General features: G+C 47.3%; 1 protein-coding gene across 3 annotated transcripts in view; it reads left to right on the forward strand.

Annotated features, from left to right (window-relative positions):
* Positions 1-19,998, forward strand: part of LOC135915671 (neuroglobin-like) — a 416,057-nt gene that overhangs the window by 127,835 nt on the left and 268,224 nt on the right. Inside the window, exon 1 of one of the 3 annotated variants that reach the window (XM_065448806.2) lies at positions 14,983-16,856. The exons of the other annotated variants lie outside the window; for them this stretch is intronic. The gene's annotated coding sequence lies outside the window, so the exon portion shown is untranslated. Of the gene's footprint in view, positions 1-14,982; positions 16,857-19,998 lie in introns of those variants that run through there. 3 annotated transcript variants of the gene reach the window in all.

A 19,998-nucleotide genomic window follows, 5' to 3' on the forward strand; every position in this document is an offset into this window, starting at 1 on the left:
TAGCAGGAAGAATAAGTAATCATTAATTGAAGAGCCCACACAAGAAAAAAGAAAACTTACACATTTAACCGGGCATTCCGTTGGAGATTATAAGAAATTTTTAGACTCAGGAGCAAACATTCCTGTGGCAGAATCTCAGAGTAGAAGCCACAAACAAAAAGAGTGAAGTGCAATGCTAAACCTTGCTATCATTCTGAATGCTTCGCCCTTCGAGCGAAACTGCCACTTTCTCGTTATGTCGGCGCGTTATGTCGGTTCTGTCGGGAACGTCTACGCGAGAGAGAGAGGGAGCAAATTTTACAGAAAAGAGCACACGAGCGTAGGTAGCTCTTCAACTGTGCAGTGGTCCCCTCAGTCCAGGAGTCCAGCAGCCTTGGCTGTCCTTCTCGCTCGGCTGACTAGGTTGAGCTGGTCCGTCGAGTCTGAGCTGGACAGCACTGCCTCCCATTGCCTCCCATTTGTTATGGGGGCGAGCTGTGGTACGCTTGCGCAAGCCACTTTCACGTGGTAAAGCGTTGCGCTTTGATCGCAGTGTGGGCATTCATGGGAATACATATCAGGGTGTATGGCGTGGTAGAGACTCAAATCGTGTTGCACGTCATATTGAACGCCACTGTATACACAGAACGCGTCTCCGGCTCCGCAGGTAGCTTCAAACAAATCCCCTCACCGCAACGAAACAAGCAGCTACCCGCGGTCGGGGGCGCATTTCGCGGACACCACGCAGCTGCAAACGGTGCGCGCGGGTAACTCTGGGACGCGGCCGAAAATGGCTGGGGAGGAGGGATTGAACAAAGGCGGGGAGGAGGAGTGCGCCGAGCTGAAAACAACCGCGGCGAAAGGGAAAAAGACAGGGAATAAAAGGTGCAGTGGGAAAGGGTGGCGAAAGAAGAGAAGAGAAAGGACGGGACGCGCGGGGAAAGCGAAACGGGAAAAGGGGAATCGATGGGGACACCACACCGACGCAACATGGTGGCGCCGAGCGCCTCTCGCTAGACTGACGAGCCGGTATTGATTTCCGCCTCTCTTCCACCGGCGTCGTCCCCTCCCTTTCCCTCTATTCCGAGCCGAAGGCGGCAACGCGCGCGGTTCGAGGCCGAGTGGCGGACCCCTTTTCGGTCCCCCATCTCTCAGAACTCTATTCCATCTTTCTTAGCGCGTCGGCTTCTCTTCTCGATTTCTCCGTCCCTGGGCCCTGAATCCGTGGCTGCCCTCCGCTAGCCTCGCATTTCGCTCTCTTCCCGCCATCCCGCTCTGTTGTCTTCGGTCGTGCCGTCTGCTTCATATAGGGCCGCGGGGCATCTCCTGCGCTTCACTGCTCCGTCAGAAGACTCCGGCGATGTCTTTGCGTTTTCTTTCGGCGTGATCCTTAGCCCAGCTCAAGGTAACATACGGGATGCCATCACCGTCTATACCAAGGACTCAACAGTAGCAGAACAAGTAGCAATCGCCTTAGCCATCCGGCCTAATCGGTGGACACATATTTACAGCGACTCTGGAACAGCCATACCAACGGATATGTGACACGGATAGCAACAAAATTACTCGAGAAGGTCAACAGTGAGAGTATTGAAATCCGCTGGTTTTCTGTACATCGGGGGTGGTGGATGGAGCTCGGAAAAACCTCAATGAGGTGGCAAATGAAGCAGCACGAGGACTTTCTAGCCATGCTCTTCAAGACCGAGCAACTTACACTTCACCCGGGGAACACGGGGATCGATTATTAACATGTAACGCAATCACGTATCATTATTATTTAAGCAGAAGGGAATACCCATTGCCACACGGTAAGCTTTGCAGAGCCGAAGCGGTCACATTACGTTTGCTACAGACAAGGACATACCCAAGTCCAGATTTTAATAACAGGATCAATCCGGAGAGGGAAACTCAAACCAACTGTATTAAGTGCAATGGCATCATTACTCTTGACCGCATGCTTTGGCAGTGCCCCGCGGTCTTCACAGACTGTGACAAAGAACAAGAATGGTGGCGGCAAATGCTGCAGAGCGAATCACTCTCTGACCAATTACGGGTAGTCCAGAAGGCCCGCGATGTGGCTGAAGGGCTCGGCCTGACAGTCCCAACGTGGGAGCGGCCCGCGTCAACCTAAGGTAGACCTTCAGGACCCAGTAAAGTTCTTCATACATACATACATACATACATACATACATACATACATACATACATACATACATACATACATACATACATACATACATACATACATACATACATACATACATACATACATACATACATACATACATACATACATACATACATACATACATACATACATACATACATACATACATACATACATACATACATACATACATACATACATACATACAAATCAAATTAGCTTTCTCGATTTCTCGGTAGTAAGGTCCTGATCTCAACATTTGGTTCCATTACGCAACTTCCCCCCCCCCACCACCCCTTTTCTTTTGTTCTCAGCGGTGTCATCCGTGTTCCATGTATAGTCTAAGATGTGTCTTCCGCTCTTTGTCTCTCCATCTAAACTGTACGGTATGTACCAATTGGCTTAATGTGAGCGTTCTCAATTACTCGTGTTCTTGGCGCCTAAACTCTTCTACTCTCCGCTTTCCTCTTTTGCCTTCTTCCGTTGACCACAGCTCCCTCACCCACTAATTGTCTTCTTCTGAGCAGCAGTCTGCTTCGTATAAGTCTCACGACTGCTGTGTGTACCTAACCTCTTCGTCTTCTACGTCACAGCCCGCAACTCAAGCAAGTTAACGTTCTCGTCTGCTTGCGTTCTCAGCGCTTGAACGCTAGTATTCTCCGCCTGTGTCGTCTGCTTCATGGGCTTTGCTGAATACGTCCCTATCTTTTTCTTTCTGTCTCTAAGGGCTCCTGTACGCACCCTTTCTTTCCCTTTTCGACGTATCCGTGGCCGCAACGATAGGAGGTTGGTAGTCTCGATTCAAACCATATTTAGCGCCTGAATCCTTCTACTCTCTCCTTTCCAATTCCATTTCCCATTCCCTTTTCATTTCCGAAATGTCCTGGTGTCTGATTTGGGGCTGCCCTCTGTTTCAAAAACCGGTGGGTGGTGAGGGTAGTGGAGAGGAATGGTGGATGGGCTGTCGTCAATCGTTTATCTATCCACATAAAGGATTCCTGCCGGCAGACTTCCGTTTCCCTTTCATCATACCGTTCCGCATCGGGAGCGAGCCGTGCAATCAGCCTAGCAGCCTTTGCTTTTTCCGGTTCAACTCGCGCCTTTCTTTTTTTTTTCATTTCCAATCTGCAACGCCTCACTGTCTCGCTATATTCGCGTCTGTCTTTTGCAGGATGAATAGCTTCTAGAGCACGACAATTCGACAAACTGTGACAACACTGCAAGTTATTCATCATGAGCCAGCTACAACCAGACGTATTCTTGTGTGTCTCCTGCATATCAGTCCCGTCACCCTCGAAGTCACGAATGACGTCACGACGACTGCAGCAGTCACTCTTGTACATACGCTCATCCTCTCCGTTGCTTTTTGAGCAATCCTCGTTCGGCATTTTCTTTTAGTTCGTGCTTTCGTCACCCGGTTCACTCCACTCGTGCAAGTTTCTCGACTGCAGTCTTGCCTTCTGTGATGAGATTTCAACTAAGAGTTTGGCGCCTTTACGTGACAGCGGATACTCCTCGTCACCTGGTTAAAAAATATTCCGGCAGAATCGATCTCCCGAAGAACGTCGAGATTTAATTCGATTAGCGTGTACGCTGTCGGGGATCCTCTCTCGCGCATTTCTCTGAACATGCTGCGCCACCTAGCGGAGCCGCCGCGAAGCCTGCGGATGGCGCGTGTGTAAATTTTTCATCAGGCAAGATTATCTGAACATATGTGACGCGGGTTCGATATCGCTCAGCACGGGGTCAATTTTCAAGGACATTTTACTGATGATACATGATGGACATTTTACTGATGATATTGTTGACATGATACCCAGTCGCTCATGTCTAGTGACCCAAGTTGGCGTCAGGGAGGGTCAATGAAGAACGGCTCATACCCAGTGGTATACATGCCCAGGAGGAGGAGGAAGAGAAAGAGAGAAACGCTTATTATTCGAAATAGTGTACCGAGCGAGGCCCGGTATCACCCTAAGGTGGGAAGGCTCCTTAGTCCAGGAACCCTCTGGCTTCGACTGCCCTCTTGGCCCTGGCGAAAAACCTTTATTTAAATCAATAGACAAGCAGGCCTCTTTGTGCTTCTGCGGGGAGCCGTCCTCAGTCCAGGGCTCCTGCAGCTCTTGCTTTCTCCCAGGCCCGCCGCACCAGTTGCTGCTGGTCACGAGGATCCGAGCTAGGCAGCACGGCATCCCACTGCTCGGGTGTGTGGTTGGGTATTTGCGACGCTGCCTTTACGCTGGGGCAAGTCCACAAAGGGGACATTTGTATGAGTATAATTTAAGTTGTATTGCGTGTAGTCTGCTTAAATGGGGCTATGTGTTGGCTTGTAATTGTCGTTATGCTCAGTAATCCAAGTCGGCGTGGAATAGCTTATGTCACATGCCCACTGACCTAAGGTCGTGCGACAGTCGGTGTCGAGCGAACTCTGTGCGCATACGCTACTCTTGCCGATCTCTACGCTTGGCGCCGTTAGAAGACGTTGACCAGCCAGCCAGTCAAAGCTCGCGCGGTAATGTTAAAGAAACAGTCGACTGCGCGGCAGGCAACGGCTGCCTGAGCTTGCCGTCAATTGCATTTTTTTATCGAAAAAAAGATAAAGTATCTTTTTACGGCAACAAAACCCTCGGGCGTTCAAAACGGGGCGACCTTAATTGCTATCTGTCAATCACTGAAAGAAAAAAAAAAGAATTAGAAAGCTGATTAGTGAAGTTCGGTTAATTTGAAGATATGTAATTTTTATTTGTTGTGCAAGTGATGTCCACATCTAGGCGTAATCCAGCTCAATAATTAGAGTTGTGCTACATCGGCCACAGGTATTTTTTTGTAGCTTCCGTTCAGACTGAAATAAACCACAGATCTGTTATAAAGGTTCTGTGATTGCGGCGTGTAGCTCACGTAGGCCGACTTCTTGCGTTTGCGTCTAAAGCTTCTATATGCATGCCTGAGTAAAAACTGTGGAAGAAAAGCCTTAGCGCGAGCGTCAAATGCTTCCTACACTTTATGTCCGTGTGGGCTCCGAGCCGAAATGAGGCTGTCCGAGTTGTGTCTCATACCACACGACGTGGTGTTGTTGTTTTTTTTTCTCTCTTTTTTTTCGCAGCTGCCACTACTATCTCCCGAATAAAAAGAAAAACAAAACTTGCAATTGCGCCTTGTCTTATGCGTTCTAGCATGGTGCGTTGTTAAGACACGTTAGCTTTTCTATCACACTATGTAAAGGCCAGAGTACAGTACCGCTTGTACTTCAAAACTGCGTCACTACCGCGTTGTCACCTATTGCTATTGTTTCTTTCATTGTCTTTATTCCGTGTTATCGCTTTTCTATTCTTGTTACTTGATTTTTAAGTGTTTCTTTTTGCTGTGTTTCTTTTGCGCTCGTTTACCTGTAGTTGCTGTATTTTCTTTGCGATATAACTATGTTCTTTACTCCTCCTTGTATTTATTTTATATGTCCTGATATACTAAAGACCCTGCCCTCTGTAATGCTTCTTGTAAGCATTAAGGGTAATAAAAAAACAGCATTAAGGGTAATAAAAAAACAGATAAATAAAAAAACAGTTCATTGTTCGGTGAAGCGAATCAACAAAGGGCATGCCCTTTAAAAAGTTCATCCTGCTTATCTTTTTGTTGTTGTTCTACTTCTTCACATTTTTCATACCTACTTTTGTGATCGCCTCGCAATCTTCAAATGCGTCCTCTACAGTTCTGCGATCCCCAAGTTCGCCGCGCGAATAATGAAAAAGCGCAACAGGGCCCAGCTGAGGGGATATTTTTGTTTTATTCTTTTTCCGCTAGTAGTAGTACAGGCGATTTCACTTTCCGATTTCTCTGTCAAAACCAGTAATAAAACGCAATTGCAGCCATCTCCCTCTTATAGCCTTTTCCTTTTTTTTTTCTTTGCTTCTTTTTTATACCGTGCCTTTCTACCCGTGCATCTCGTTTCCTTCGATTCAGACCGGCCGCGTTTTGCTTAATTAGAGCACCCGCCCGTGTAGAGCGGGACCTTTCATTAGAGGGAGCTCGGAACTGCATCCTAATGACGTCGACGTGCTCTTTGTGCTTGACTTTCGCGAACTTTCGCGAAAGTTATGTAGTCGTGTCCGCGGTCACATTTATTTCTTGTCCTCCGTCTTGTCCGCAAACTCTGTCTCTCTCTGTTATCGCCATTTAAGCGAACAAGGTGCAAGAACAAACGAACGAACGAACAAAAAAAGAAGGCCAGGTAGTTGATACACGACAAAAAAAAAGTGTACTTACTCGGACAAGAGTGCTTCGCGACAAAAAAAGGAAAGAGCGGCCGACGAAATGTCGCGTTAAAGCGACACGGAAGCTCGCAAACCGTCCAATGACGTCAGAGTGGCAGCTTGTAAGCTCTCTTCTCGATCTGTCCACGGCAGTCGTTCGGCGGCAGAAGAACACTTGTTAGCGAAGGAAGCGGCGCACTTCCAGTAGAAGAGAAACATTTGTATTCCTTCAAAAACAGCTGACGCCACGGATGTGACGTCACGTGGGTCGCGACACCTTTTCAGGATTTGGGCGTCCGCTGTGCGCGCGCAAATTTGGGGGTTTACAGGTTGCAGATTACAGATTACCACCTGTTCCGGAATAAAATGTGTCTTGGCTTATTCGCAGTAACCTAGGGTCCCCTCAACTTAACGCTGCAGTAAGTCCAAACAGGCGAACATTTGCGTTCCTTTCTCGAATGGCTATAGCAGAGATGTTGGTTTGAAAAATTGTAATGCTAATAATAATAATAATCTGTGGGAAATCTAAGGGTTCAAGCCTAGCTTCCGGTACATCGCCTTATTTGACCGCTTTTCGACTGGAGTGCGTCAAGACGGGACGTCAGGCATGAAGAGGGACTTCACCTGTTTCGATTGGCCCCTCTTGGCAGAGGAACGTCAGCGATGAGTTCATAGGATAGGTTACCGCGTGTTTAATGATGCAATGTCTACATTTGTTTTCTTAAAATTGGCTTGCGGTAGGGACTGGAGAGTACCTCGTCTGCTTCATTTCTCCCTGTTCTAAAGTAAACTGAGAGATTGCTAGTAAATCACAAAAATTATCCAAACCCAACGCATACGCCGTAATCTATATGAATCGAAGCTTTCGTGAAGTAGTTAATTAGATGTTTTTAAAACTAAACGCGACGCGTGTAAAAAATTATCTTGATTTTCATCACATTGTAATCGCATGCTAAGTTTGGGTTCATTGACTGCACAGGTCACCACTTTGATGTCATTCTGTGGTTATATGTTTAAGTACTACAGCGCTCTCAAGCTATGTGGAGATGCGAACAGCAATTAATATGCGAGTGAGCATTGATGTGGACGCAGTATGTCAAGGGGACAAAGCCGATCTTTATCGTGCAAAGAAAGCTGAGAAGAGGCGTATGCAGAGACAAGTACTTCGCAAACAAAGATGGTCAGGTTCGTCTAGAAATTTAATTCCTGCGCATGTGGCGGAAGAGAACAGCAGTTTGCGATAAGTAGCGAGGCACTGAAAGTGGTAAGGGAATACATCTACTTAAGGCAGGTAGTGATCACGGATCTGAATCACGAGACTGAAATAATCAGAATAAGAATGGGCTGGGGTGCGTTTGGCAGGCATTCTCAGGTCATGAACAGCAGGTTACCGTTATCCCTCAAGAGAAAAGTGTATAATAGTTGTGTCTTACCAGTACTCACCTACGGGGCATAAACCTGGAGGCTTACGAAAAGGGTTCTACGTAAATTGAAGACGACACAACGAGCTATGGAAAGAATAATGATGGGTGTAACGTTAAGGGATAAGAAAAGAGCAGATTGGGTGAGTGAACAAACGCGAGTTAATGATATCTTAGTTGAAATCAAGAAAAATAAATGGGCATGAAGAGGACATGTAATGAGGAGGAAAGATAACGGATGGTCATGAAGGGTTACGGACTGGATTCCAAGGGTAGGGAAGCGTAGCAGGGGGCGGCAGAAAGTTAGGTGGGTGGATGAGATTAAGAAGTTTGCAGGGGCGGCATGGCCACAATTAGTACATGACCGGGGTTGTTGGAGAAGTATGGGAGAGGCCTTTGGCCTGCAGTGGGCGTAGCCAGGATGATGATGATGATGATGATCACGCGCGCACGTGCTCCGGGGCAGATGAAGAAGTATGGGAGAGGCCTTCACCCTGCAGTGGTCGTAGCCAGGATGATGATGATGATGATGTTGATGATGATGATGATGATGATGATGATGTGGCCTAATGGTGGAAACTGGCACGCGCGCACGTGCTCTTGCCCGTGCTACGCGGCGTGACGCACACGTCAATCATCTCACAGAACCGCTTGGCTTCGGCGGGACAGAAGAGTGCGCGCAATTGAGGCTTTGCCAAAGGATCGAGATAATTTGCGGGTAAGACCATGGTTTGTTCCCCTGGACTATCGAGCACGTTATTCTTTTAAGTTCCTTCGTTTGAGCTATTCGGGAAGACAGAAGCAGCAGCAACCACGGTCAGCGAAAGCCTGGAAGTTTTTCAAACAAGGCTTAGCTTTAATAATGTGGTAGTAAAGAGGACCGTTGATAATATGTGCCACAAAGGAAGAGCTCCATCGACGTCAGACTTCTAACCCAGACACTACACGACCGCTTACACATGCCGCTTATCTCAAGTTCAGTCCTTGGTTAACAAAACACAAGTGTCTGTTATTTATTCGCGCTTGCCTGTAGCGTCGAGCAGATGCGTTGCCAAAATCTGTGACGTCACATCAGCTGCTTCTGTAATATTAGGCTGCTGGGGCTGAGTTCGCAGAGCTTTTCGTTCGTAGTGTCATTTGCCATTGGCCAGACACCCTAGCTAATATCATGTCCAGCATTACTGGATTCCTTGGAATTTTATCTTACAAACCTTTCTTGCTTAAAGCTTGTTTTCTGCAAGTATAGAGCCTGAATCATTGCGTTGCCTTTCTACATGACCCGCCAAGCATCTGCACTTGGTAGAAATATTAAATGTGGTATTTTAAAGTTCGAGTCACAGCTTCCGGTATTTCACCCTATTTGTCCGTAGCCCACCAGACGCCTGAGTGTGACGTCACGTATTTTGCGGCCCTTCTCCCGGTTCAAGCAGTCTTCGCGCTGAAAGATTCAGCTAAGGTTTACAGGTTGTGTTTCTGTTTAAGTTCAAGACGAAGTGTAGCAAGACCTTTGTAGTAATTGCAATGAAAGAGTGGATGTCTGATTTGCCCTTTATTAATTCAAGACGAAGTGTGCCTCTTTCTGAGAATTAACCTAACATTCGTCCTTCTATCGCTCTTTGCCCGGTCCTTAGCTTGTTCTCAAGCTTCTTTGTCAGCCGCCAAGTCTCTGCGCCGTATATCAGCACAGGTAAAATGCACTGATAGTATACTTTCCTTTTCAATGATAACGGTAAGCTCCCATTGAGGAGATCACGATGTCTGCCGTACATGATCCAACCCATTTTTATTCTTCTGTGAATTTCCTTCTCATGGTCCAGGTTCCCTGTGATTAGTTGACCTAGGTAAACGTACTCCTCCACAGACTCTAAAGGCTGACTTTCGATCTTGAACTCTTGTTCCCTTGCCAGGTTTTTTATCATTATCTTTGTCTTCTGCATATTAATCTTCAGTCCTACTCTTACACTCTCCCTGTTAAGGTCCTGAATCATTTGTTGTAACTGGTCTGCATTGTTGCTGAATAGAACAATGTCATCGCCAAACCGAAGGTTGTTGAGGGATTCGCCTTCGATCTTTACTCCTAAGCCTTCCCAGTTTAATAGCTTGAATACTTCTTCTAAGCACGCAGTGAATAGCATTGCAGAGATTGTGTCTCCTTGTCATACCCCTTTCTTTATAGGTATCTTTCTACTTTTCTTGCGTAGAATTGAGGTGGCTGTGGAATCTCTGTAGATATTTTCTAGGGTATTTACGTAAGCGGTCTGTACTCCTTGATTACACAAAGCATCTACGACTGCTGGTATCTCTACTGAATCAAATGCTTTTTCGTAATCTATGAAAGCCATATAGAGAGGTTTATTGGACTCTGCGGATTTCTCGATAACCTTTTTAGTGACATGGATGTGATCCATAGTAATGTAACTTTTCCTGAAGCCAGCCTGCTCCCTTGGTTGAATAAATTCCAATGTTTTCCTTATTCGATTGGAGATTATTTTGGTAAATATTTTATATAATACTTGGAGTAAGCTAATGGGCCTATAATTTTTTAGTTCTTTAACGTCGCCCTTTTTGTGGATTAGTATAATGTTTGCATTCTTCCTGTTTTCTGGGACCCTTGCAGTCGATAGACATTTCGTATAGAGAGCCGCCAGTTTTCCTAGCATTTTGTCTCCTCCATATTTGATTAAACCGACCGTTTTTCCATCCTCTCCTGCCGCTTTTCCCCGTTTCATGCCCTGCAAGGCCTTTCTGACCTTATCTCTAGTTATAGGAGGAGTTTCTGTATACTGTTCATTATTGTTTTGAATAGAGCGCTCCTGAGTCGTCTGGATACTGTAAAGGTCAGTTCAGAATCCTTCCGCTGCTTTTACTATATCTTCGATATTGCTGATGATATTACCCTGCTTATCTTTTAGTGCATACATCTTGGTTTGCCCTATGCCGAGTTTCTTTCTCACTGATTTCAGGCTGCGTCCATTTTTTACGGCTTCTTCAGTCTTTCTCACGTTATAGTTTCGAATATCACTTATGTTCGCCTTGTTCATCAGTTTTGACAGTTCCGCTAATTCTATCTTATCTCTTAAGTTGGACACATTCATTCTTTGTCGTTTATTTATTCGGTCCTCTGTTACTTGGGAGAGCTTGCCTACTGGTTGTCTTGGTGCCTTGCCTCCCACTTCAATTGCTGCCTCTGAAGCCAGCCTCGTTACGGTTTCATTCATTACCTCTATGTCATCATCATCATCTTTCTGTTCTAAGGCTGCATATTTGTTTGAAAGTACCAGACTAAATTTGTCTGCTTTTACCCTTACTGCCTCTAAGTTGGCCTGTTCTTTCTTGACCAATTTTACTCTTTCTCTGTTTAAGTTGAGGTGGATCCTGGCCCTCACTAACCTATGATGACTACATTTTACCCTAGCTATTACTTGAACATCCTGCACTATACTGGGATCGGCAGAAAGTATGAAATCAATTTCATTTCTTGTTTCACAATTAGGGCTTCGCCAGGTCCCTTTTCTGTTGCTACGTTTCCTGAAAAAAGTGTTCATTATTCTCAGCTTATTCCTTCCTGCGAATTCTACTAGCATCTCACCTCTAGCGTTTATAGAAGCGACACCGTAGTTGCCAATTGCCTGTTCTGTAGAAAGCTATAGGCTCCTTGAATAAAACTTCGAATGAAAGTGCTCACGACAGCAAGCACGACTGCCTCTGGCGTAGAGAAAAGCGTCGAAAGCTCACGGATAATTATGAATAATGCGATAGCGCTAAGGGCCCCGTGTCGCTGAAAATACGGTATCTTGCGTCCGCGGTCCAGCGTTGGACGTCGTATTGGCAAAAAGAACTTCGATCTACGCATGCCCAGCCACGCAGGTCCTCCATATGGCACAAGGAAATTACTGAACTAATTGAATTTCTTCATGTAAAATACGTAGGAAAATCGTAAAGTACGATTGCAAAGAACCTACAGACATGACAGCGTCGGATTGTAATTTGAATATACGAGAAAACATAACTCTGTTACACGAGAACTCAAACACAAACCCCTTTTCCAGCTGCTGTTTGAGATCTGTTTTTCTACCCGCTGTGGTTGCTCAGTGGCTATGGTGTTAGGCTGCTGAGCACGAGGTCGTGGGATCGAATCCCGGCCATGGCGGCCGCATTTCGATGGGGGCGAAATGCGAAAACACCCGTGTACTTAGATTTAGGTGCACGTTAAAGAACCCCAGGTGGTCAAAATTTCCAGAGTCCTCCCCTACGGCGTGCCTCATAATCAGAAAGTGGTTTTGGCACGTAAAACTCCATAATTTAATTTAATTTGAGATCTGTTTTGCAGGAGTGGCGCGGCTTCCTCGGTTCCTTACATACCATCAAAAAAAGAACCACTAAGCTCGGCTTCGTGCATAGCGTTCGCCGCCAGCGTTTCCCGGTAAACATTACGGTTACATAAGTTCCAGTTGCCGAGACGCATGAGAAGCACTCAGAGATCTTTGAATGCTATCGCGTTCCACTCTTAAAGGCGAAACTTAAGCGTCCTCCAAATTTTGATCGTGTCAGCGAACACTAAGCGCCAGACAGAGAAAAAGAGAAGAGGGCTAGTAGTTGTCTTCTGAAGACACCACGCCCACCCGGTTGAAGAGGACAAAAATATGTGAGAGAGAAGAGGAAAGATATAAAGTGAGGGAGAAAGAAGAGGAAGTCACGCCAGATCACGTAGCATCGCCCACAGTGTACGAGCACTAGAGACGAAAGTCTAGTCCCGTGGTTTAGAAGACTTCTAGTAGAGGTTTGTGAGCCTCTTATCGAGTTGGAGCACGACCTTCAGGAAATAAGAAGCCATTGAGCGCAGTGTGAGCAAGAATAAGTTGCAGGAACTTGCAGTGCTGAAAATAGGGCACCCGGACATCAAGGGCTCGAGCGTATTGCTCTGTAGTGTCTTCACGCATAGCACGAAGGGCTCGGGGTACGACTTTGCCGTTGAAAGCGATGCACTATACATTGATGCAGCCGACGCGTAACTTGAGCAATAGAGATTTCCTGCAGCGGGTTAAAGCCAGTCAGAGATTGGCATGGGTCGTGATCCCTTGAACACACGTTGCTTCGGGGTGCGAGGGCTGTAGGTAATGAGCAGTCGAGCGTCATCGAATGTGCGTGAGGTGTCATCAGCGGAGTGAGGCTGCGCTATTACGCCGCCAGATCATTAGCTGCGAAAGCGTCGTGATACCCGCTGAAACATCAGTGTGCTTGACTCACATGTGATTTGCTGGGCCATCCTGAATTGTTTATGTAAAAGGGGTGAGTGAGCGTCGGCACTGGAAAACTGGCTGAGAGCCCCAGACTGGGCACAGAGCTTGGAATGAGGATTTCCAGCCAGTACCACAGACTATGCGGAGAGCATAGTGTTACACGGCCTCTACTACTACTACTACTACTACTACTACTACTACTACTAGTACTACTACTACTACGATGATACTAGCGCCAGCATTGCATACTGACAGTAGTGTCACAATACAACAGCAGTTGCCGCTCATTCAAAAACTGGGGTTGCGTCGCCCTCCAGAAGATTGTGTCACAAAGCAGCACTCATTCTGTCGCCAAGCAGTGCTGCTGCTTTTCGGACTCCAGGCCACCTCGAGGGCAGCCCGGCCAATCCGGGGGCAGCCGGGGTCTGACGAGCGCGCCATGTTTCGCGTTAGAGCCGCCAGGGAGAGCCCGAACTTCGAACGGAAAGCCGTTCTCCGGCCCGCTTCTCTCGTGTCGCCAGGCCCCGTTAAGCCTGCTTTGTAGCCCGGCGAGCGGGGGAGAACGGAGAAGGCGCGTGCGTTTTTCTACCTGACACCGGGGCGCTTCTTCGGGAGGGCTCTCACAACGCCGCTGCGCCCGCCGCGCCGCCACCGGCGAGCTCCCACCGGTTACAAAGAGAGAAGAGCCCGCCACCTTCTCTCCCTGCGTATCACGCTGCGCGCCCCCGGGCCCTCAAACGGCGGAGAGCGGCAGCCAGCGACCGCCAATTCGTCGTCGTCGTCGGCGGCGAAGTCGAGCGCGAGCGCGCGCGCCCGTCAAGCTTACCCCTCGCAGGGAGAGGTTCGTCGCGCCGAAGTCGTCTTGTAGACGTCTACAGCTGCTCCCGTGCTGCCTGCGCAGGAGGAACGTCCCTGGTCGTGCTACTGGGTGGCTCGCCGCCTTCCTAATCTCGCGGCTTGTGTCTGTGCGTGTGTGTTTCTGTGAGTGCGCTTTTTTCGTCGTTCACCTCACGGGTGCGCTTCTCACTAGTCCCTGTGTGTACAGCGGTGAAGTGCGTGATTGTGTTGTTGGTTAAACTTACCGCTGCTGTGCGTTGGAAGAGAAGCTCGCCGCAACCGCGCGGAATCTTTTTGAGGAGAGAAATCTCCACCTCCGACGAGGCGCGTTGTGCCCTGTGAGCCCTAGGGCTGTTACGCCTGGTGGAAGTGTTGGGAACGGACGTCTTTCAAGCGCACTTTCTTTCTACTTTCAGCCGAGTTTTCTAACTGAGTCATTCCTTTATATATTCGTAGAGTTGTGTTGCAACTTTGCGCAGCTCTGCTGAGACTTCTGGCCTCGAAATTGTAGCCACTTGGTGGCCTCGAAACCTAAGTCCAATCGAACATATCGCTGTCGAACGAGGCGTTGATGTGGCGGCTCAGATTAGAGCAGTTTTAGCACAGTGCGAAGAAGTGTTGATCCAGAGAAGACATACAGGGGTTCGTGATGAAGTCCGTCTCGGGCCTCGTGTTTTTAACGTCTCCACCTCTCAGCAGCCCCAGTGCTCTTCACTGACAGAGGTCCAGTTTCCTGAAGCGATCACGCGGGAGATTTCGATGCTGCGAATGCTCGTATTTTGCTGAAAGGGGGCTGTTTTCACCGCGAAACGCCGTGCGCGAAAAACGAAGGTCATTCGGCGACGGGCAGCAGACGGCTGGTCGCTGGGTCGCTGCTTCAGACAGGTTGACCCGCATCCGTGATTGCTCGGTCGTTCCATCGGCCTAGCCTTCTTTCTCGCTTTGCGTCTTTATTTCATTCTTGCGTCTTTTCGTCACCTCGCTAAGAAGCTCGTGGTCAATGGTAATCAGTAATCTGTACACGTTACCCTCGCCGCATTTCTCTTTTTCTAACCACGCAAGCGCCAGTTTACTTTGTTTTCTTTTTCAGCGACGTCTTTCGCTTGGAAGAAAACCCGGTTTTACGTCGTCTCGCCTTTTTCTGTCTGTGTTCTTTCTTTCGATCTCTTTTTTTTCTTTTTTTTCGATCGCCTCTTTCCTTATTTTCTTCGCACGTCTTTCGTGAACCTACGCTGTCAGTTTTAGCCATTGGGCTTCGTTTCTATTTCCGCTCTTCTCCACATTTTCCGTTTAAAATTTTTATGCATTCGTGGCAGAATTCTTGTTGCGTACTTTGTCGAGGTCTTTCACAGGGAATCAAATTGAACGCTAATCCTTTCTCGCTCCCTCTTCTGCCTTTCGCAATTCTGTAATCTGCAACACTTCTTTTGCTCTCTGGGAAAAGTCATTCACTCTTAATAATTTCGTTTCTGGACTTTTCATTAAGTATAGATTGTGTAGCGAATTGGATGCTCGGCGAAGCGAGATTTATTGTGTAATGCCACTGTTTGCAGTGACACAAGCGGGCCCCCGTTTTTCTTTTTCCGCGATCTTCAACCCCGGCGGCCAAAGGGATTAAAACCCGAAGAGCGGGATTTGTTCTTTAGCTCGTTTTGCTTCTGCTTTCACTCGCTATCCCGGAGAGAGGCCTTGATTCGCCGCAAATGTGGCGTGCTTTTTCCGTAACGCTCAGCGAAGCGCGCTTTCGGGATCAGTAATCTGTACACGTTACCCTCGCCGCATTTCTCTTTTTCTAACCACGCAAGCGCCAGTTTACTTTGTTTTCTTTTTCAGCGACGTCTTTCGCTTGGAATTACCACACGCTGTTCCGTGTCTGGTATTTGTCTATCTTTCGTCTTCAGTTAAACGCAGTAGACCTGCAATACCACATTCTTTCTCGCTTTTCCCGCGTTGTGTAGCCTCACTGAAGGGGCGAAAAAGATACCTGAAGCCGTTTCTCGGCTTCCGGCTTGCACCATACGGAAGTAAGATTCGGGCACTAAGGAACGAGGAAGTAAACAAGGTGTGAGCCCGCGATATCTTGGCCTCGGTCGTATTCAGGTACGCGAAGTTAATCGCTTAATTCGGACAGCGACTGGGCGGCCCACTGGTTCGACGAACTGGGAAATCAAGCCCTCCTCTCTTGATAGGTATTCTCGCGTCGTTTCCTTGGTGCAAATCTGTGCTTCACAAGACAGTTTGATACAGATAAGTAAACGAGTAAAAATAAGGACGAACGAGAGAGCGATAAAGAGACGATTTGTCGACCATCGAAACGTTGCGGCATTGCCCAGAATTCCTGCGTTTCGTCTGTCCTTGCCTGAATCGTCCTCGTTCGAAGTCTTGAGCTCTCTTCGAAGCGTGTCATCGGCCCCAATCTGCGGATGTGCTGGACCTGTTGAGTGTGCTCCGCGGTGTTTGTTTTTCTTGCGAAGAGCCGCAACAGCTGTCGCAGCTCTTCGGGCCTCTCGCTGCACTGAGTCGACAGCCTTGTCTTTCTCGTCAACGCGGCAGCTTCGCTAAAGGTACTTCTCCGCGCGGTGAATGAACGTTGGTCGTGGGCGAACAAAGGCTCCCCGGTTTTTGTGCTGAAGTGTGCCGAAGTATCGTGTCTGCTTCGCCTATACATAGTGTCGCCTCAGCCATTTCTCGGCGCTTAAGTCTCAGTGTTTCTACGTACGTCACAGTGTGTCCATTTACGTCACAGTGTTTCCACTTACGTCACAGTGCGCGCGCCCGTGTGTGTGTTTGTGTGTGTGCGAGTGCTTCGGAGAAAAGAAAGAGAAGCAAGTTGGTTTGCCGCGGCGAATCGTCAGCGAACGGAGGTTGTGTCCAACACTGAAGAAGTTGGCCCCAAGTGCGCATTTCACAGCTTCCACACTCCTGCACTGTGCGATGTCGGATTAACCCAGAACTCATCTCGAACAAGGTGAGTCCCCGTGACATACCTTCTTCGGGTTTCTTTTTTTCTTTTTTTTTCGCTTTTGCCCCGAGGTCGTTCGAGTATTCAAAATTTTCGAATCCAATACGGATGTTCGATAACCATCGGCTTCGAATATATTGAATCGTAGTACGCAACGTATATGTCTGCTTTTTTAAAATAAGCAACCAATCTTTAAAAAAGAAGGATGCACATACATGCATGCATGCATGCATGTAACTCGGTGCATGCAACTCGGTGATAACGGCGGCGCAGCTTCGTCCGAAGCAATGACATGTGAGAACGCAAGAACAAAAAAAAAGGAGAGGGGAGTGAATGACATGGATCGTTAGAAGACACGGTTCCCACTTGTTTCCTTGAATGCTCCTAATGAGACTTCAACACTTGCAAGTTTGTTCAAGTTCTCGTAAATATGTTTCAGGTGCTTGTAATTTCTTTCTTGCTAAATATTCTCCTTCTTACGCGTGACCTAGCTGCTTTCTAAGTACCGACAAAGTGTGTTCGTTTCAGCTTTACAGTTTGCTTTTGTTAAACCCCGCGCTTAAGTGGGACGAAGTGCTTTTTTCATCGTCCACCATTTCTTCTTTTCTGTTTATCTCTGTTTCTTATTCTGCAGTTTGTGTTTCTGAATTTATAATAATTCAGATAATTTCTTATCGATCGTATAGGGACTTCTTTTCAGAAGTGACTTGGAGGAGCAGGATGGCAAGGGCATCCAATCTCCTCAGGTGATGCTCCGGTTAACCGCATGCTCGAATAACTCGTGAATGAGGAAATTGTGAATCTTGAAAGGGTGTACGGTAGCGCGACTAAAAAACGGGACAAAACCGGTTCTGTTTTTCAATCGCGCTATACCGTACACCCTTTCAAGATGCATTACCAACAAGCCCACATTGCAACCCTCGAGAAATTGTAAAGCACCGCCCCGTGTCCTTCCCATAGAGACTCGGAAGATTCACTCGAAGCGGTTGATGGAGCACAAGCACGAACCATTTTATATCGCAGGGAGGCTCAAATGCTCGTTTCTATGTGCCCTCGGCGTTGCGTTGAAGCGACGATATTTGCATCGCATCCGACGCACGGGCTTGCCACATTGAGAGTTGTGCAATGTGCCTGAGGCATCGAAGCGCTTAATGCCTGCTTGTCCTCGATATGATTCTGAACGGCAGGCGTTGATATCATCGTGGGCGTGAATTAACAAGAGGCCATTCAATTAAAAAGTATTACCGGGCTATTTGTAAGTAAATGTAATATGAACGAATCGAGCTGTCGTAGTTGGTTTAGGATTTGCCGGTGACGCAGGCTTACGTTCAATTCCGCGAACGGGCCCTTCGGACAAGCACTTGCGTGTACACTGAAATCTCGTTATAACGAAATTAACGATGGAGCCAAAATTACTTCGTTATGTATATTATTGCGTGCACTGCGCTATGAACCTTTATGGGGTTTTAAAGGAAGAATTCACTTATTTGTATCCCTTACTTCACTGTATACCATTTCGTTATAACGAGGTTTTATTGTAACTGCAGCCTCCTGTCTATCCTCATTATCACTGCTCATGTTTCTGTTTTCCTTCTCCTCCTCTTCCCCCTGAGAATAGTAGCAGGCTGAAAGACTGTTACTTAAGGCCGATCTACTCAGCGTTTTTCCCAACGAATTCTCTTTTTTTCCTAGTATATACCGGATATATTACGCCGCTATCTAACATGCGAGCAAGAAGAGTGTGCGTTACATTCATTCGAATATTTACATTGTGGCGCTCGATCCGAAAGTTAAGTATGCAATTTTCATTCTCGAATATGCGCGCACACCCGCGTGTAATGGCTCGTTCTGGAAACCGGCAGTTTTTCGTACTTTTTTTTCCCCTTTCTTTTCTGTTGCCGCTTAACATCGGGACAACGACGTTGGAGCCTGAGCGAAGGCCAGGTAAAGTTGCACGCAACAAGCGAAGCCAAGGCAATGTTGCCACACTGAGTTAACAAACTCGACGTGTTGGAAAATTGAAAGTTACGCGACGTTCTCGTTTGTTTGCTTCAGGTGAGAGAGCCCGCATGTTTAAACGCGACGCTGACGCCCTGGCTCAACCTGGTCAATATCTCCAAGGCTGTCTCCGCCGGCTTTGTGAGAGTTGTGACTATAACCGAGTGAGAGGAATGTTTTTCATTGATCCCAGCGCTATGTAGCAGAGCTTTTTGGCTGCGTTATATGATCATGCCAGTTGTCCCGAGGCGCACTTCCCGTTTTGTGACCTTTACAAGTTGAATGTATCGCTGTTCAGAATGTGAAGCACGTTTTGGAAACTCTGAAAGGCGCTCTCTTACTTTATGTTCTTGTTGGCCCTTACGACTTCATCGGTTTCAAGTGTTCTGCGCTTTGTGCTCAAGCAACAAGGGGCCCCTTGTGAAACGGTATTCCTCGTACGGTAGTATAGAAGAAAGTTACGTGAACAAAAAAAAATAGAGTACGACATCGTCTAGGCATCTTCCCCGGGGCCACCAAGTTAAAGGGAGAAGACCTACCTGTGGATAAATAGGGCAAGGGAGACACGTAAACGGGGAAGAAAGAAACGACTATAGAACCAGGCGCTGGCTTTTGACTAAACTTTATTATCACGTGTACTAGTATATACGCAGGATATATCGCCACAAAAATAAACGTAAGAAAAAGAAACGCAACTAAAATCCTCGGGGGAAAAAAGGGAAGCAAGACAACAGAAAATCTCATCTCAGCCAGCGAAGCCACTATTCCTTCGGCAGCAACACGTTAGAAGCCTGGCTTCTGCTCGTATGCGTCACCTTTAATGATATTTTAAGCCTGAATAATCGATATAATGTGAGCAGGTGCCTATTTCTGACAAACATCGGAACACCGAGGTTTTCTATAGCCTTGGCTATAGCGCTGACACAAGCGGCAATGCGCGGCCAGATGCGCTGACTCCTCCTTTTTGTTGTTGTTGTTTTGTTTACAGCGGATGCGTGCTTAGCGAAACGCTCGTTCGAGCACCTGCTCGTCTGGCCTGCATATCGCTTCCCTCATGACAGCGGCGTAGAATGGCTCAAGCCCCTCTGCACACTCGGAATAGCGCTTCGCTTGTTTCACCCACTTCGTGGATCGGTGGCATCGTTTTTCC

This window comes from Dermacentor albipictus, chromosome 7 (assembly GCF_038994185.2).
Source record: "Dermacentor albipictus isolate Rhodes 1998 colony chromosome 7, USDA_Dalb.pri_finalv2, whole genome shotgun sequence".
In the NCBI taxonomy this organism is placed as follows: domain Eukaryota; kingdom Metazoa; phylum Arthropoda; class Arachnida; order Ixodida; family Ixodidae; genus Dermacentor; species Dermacentor albipictus.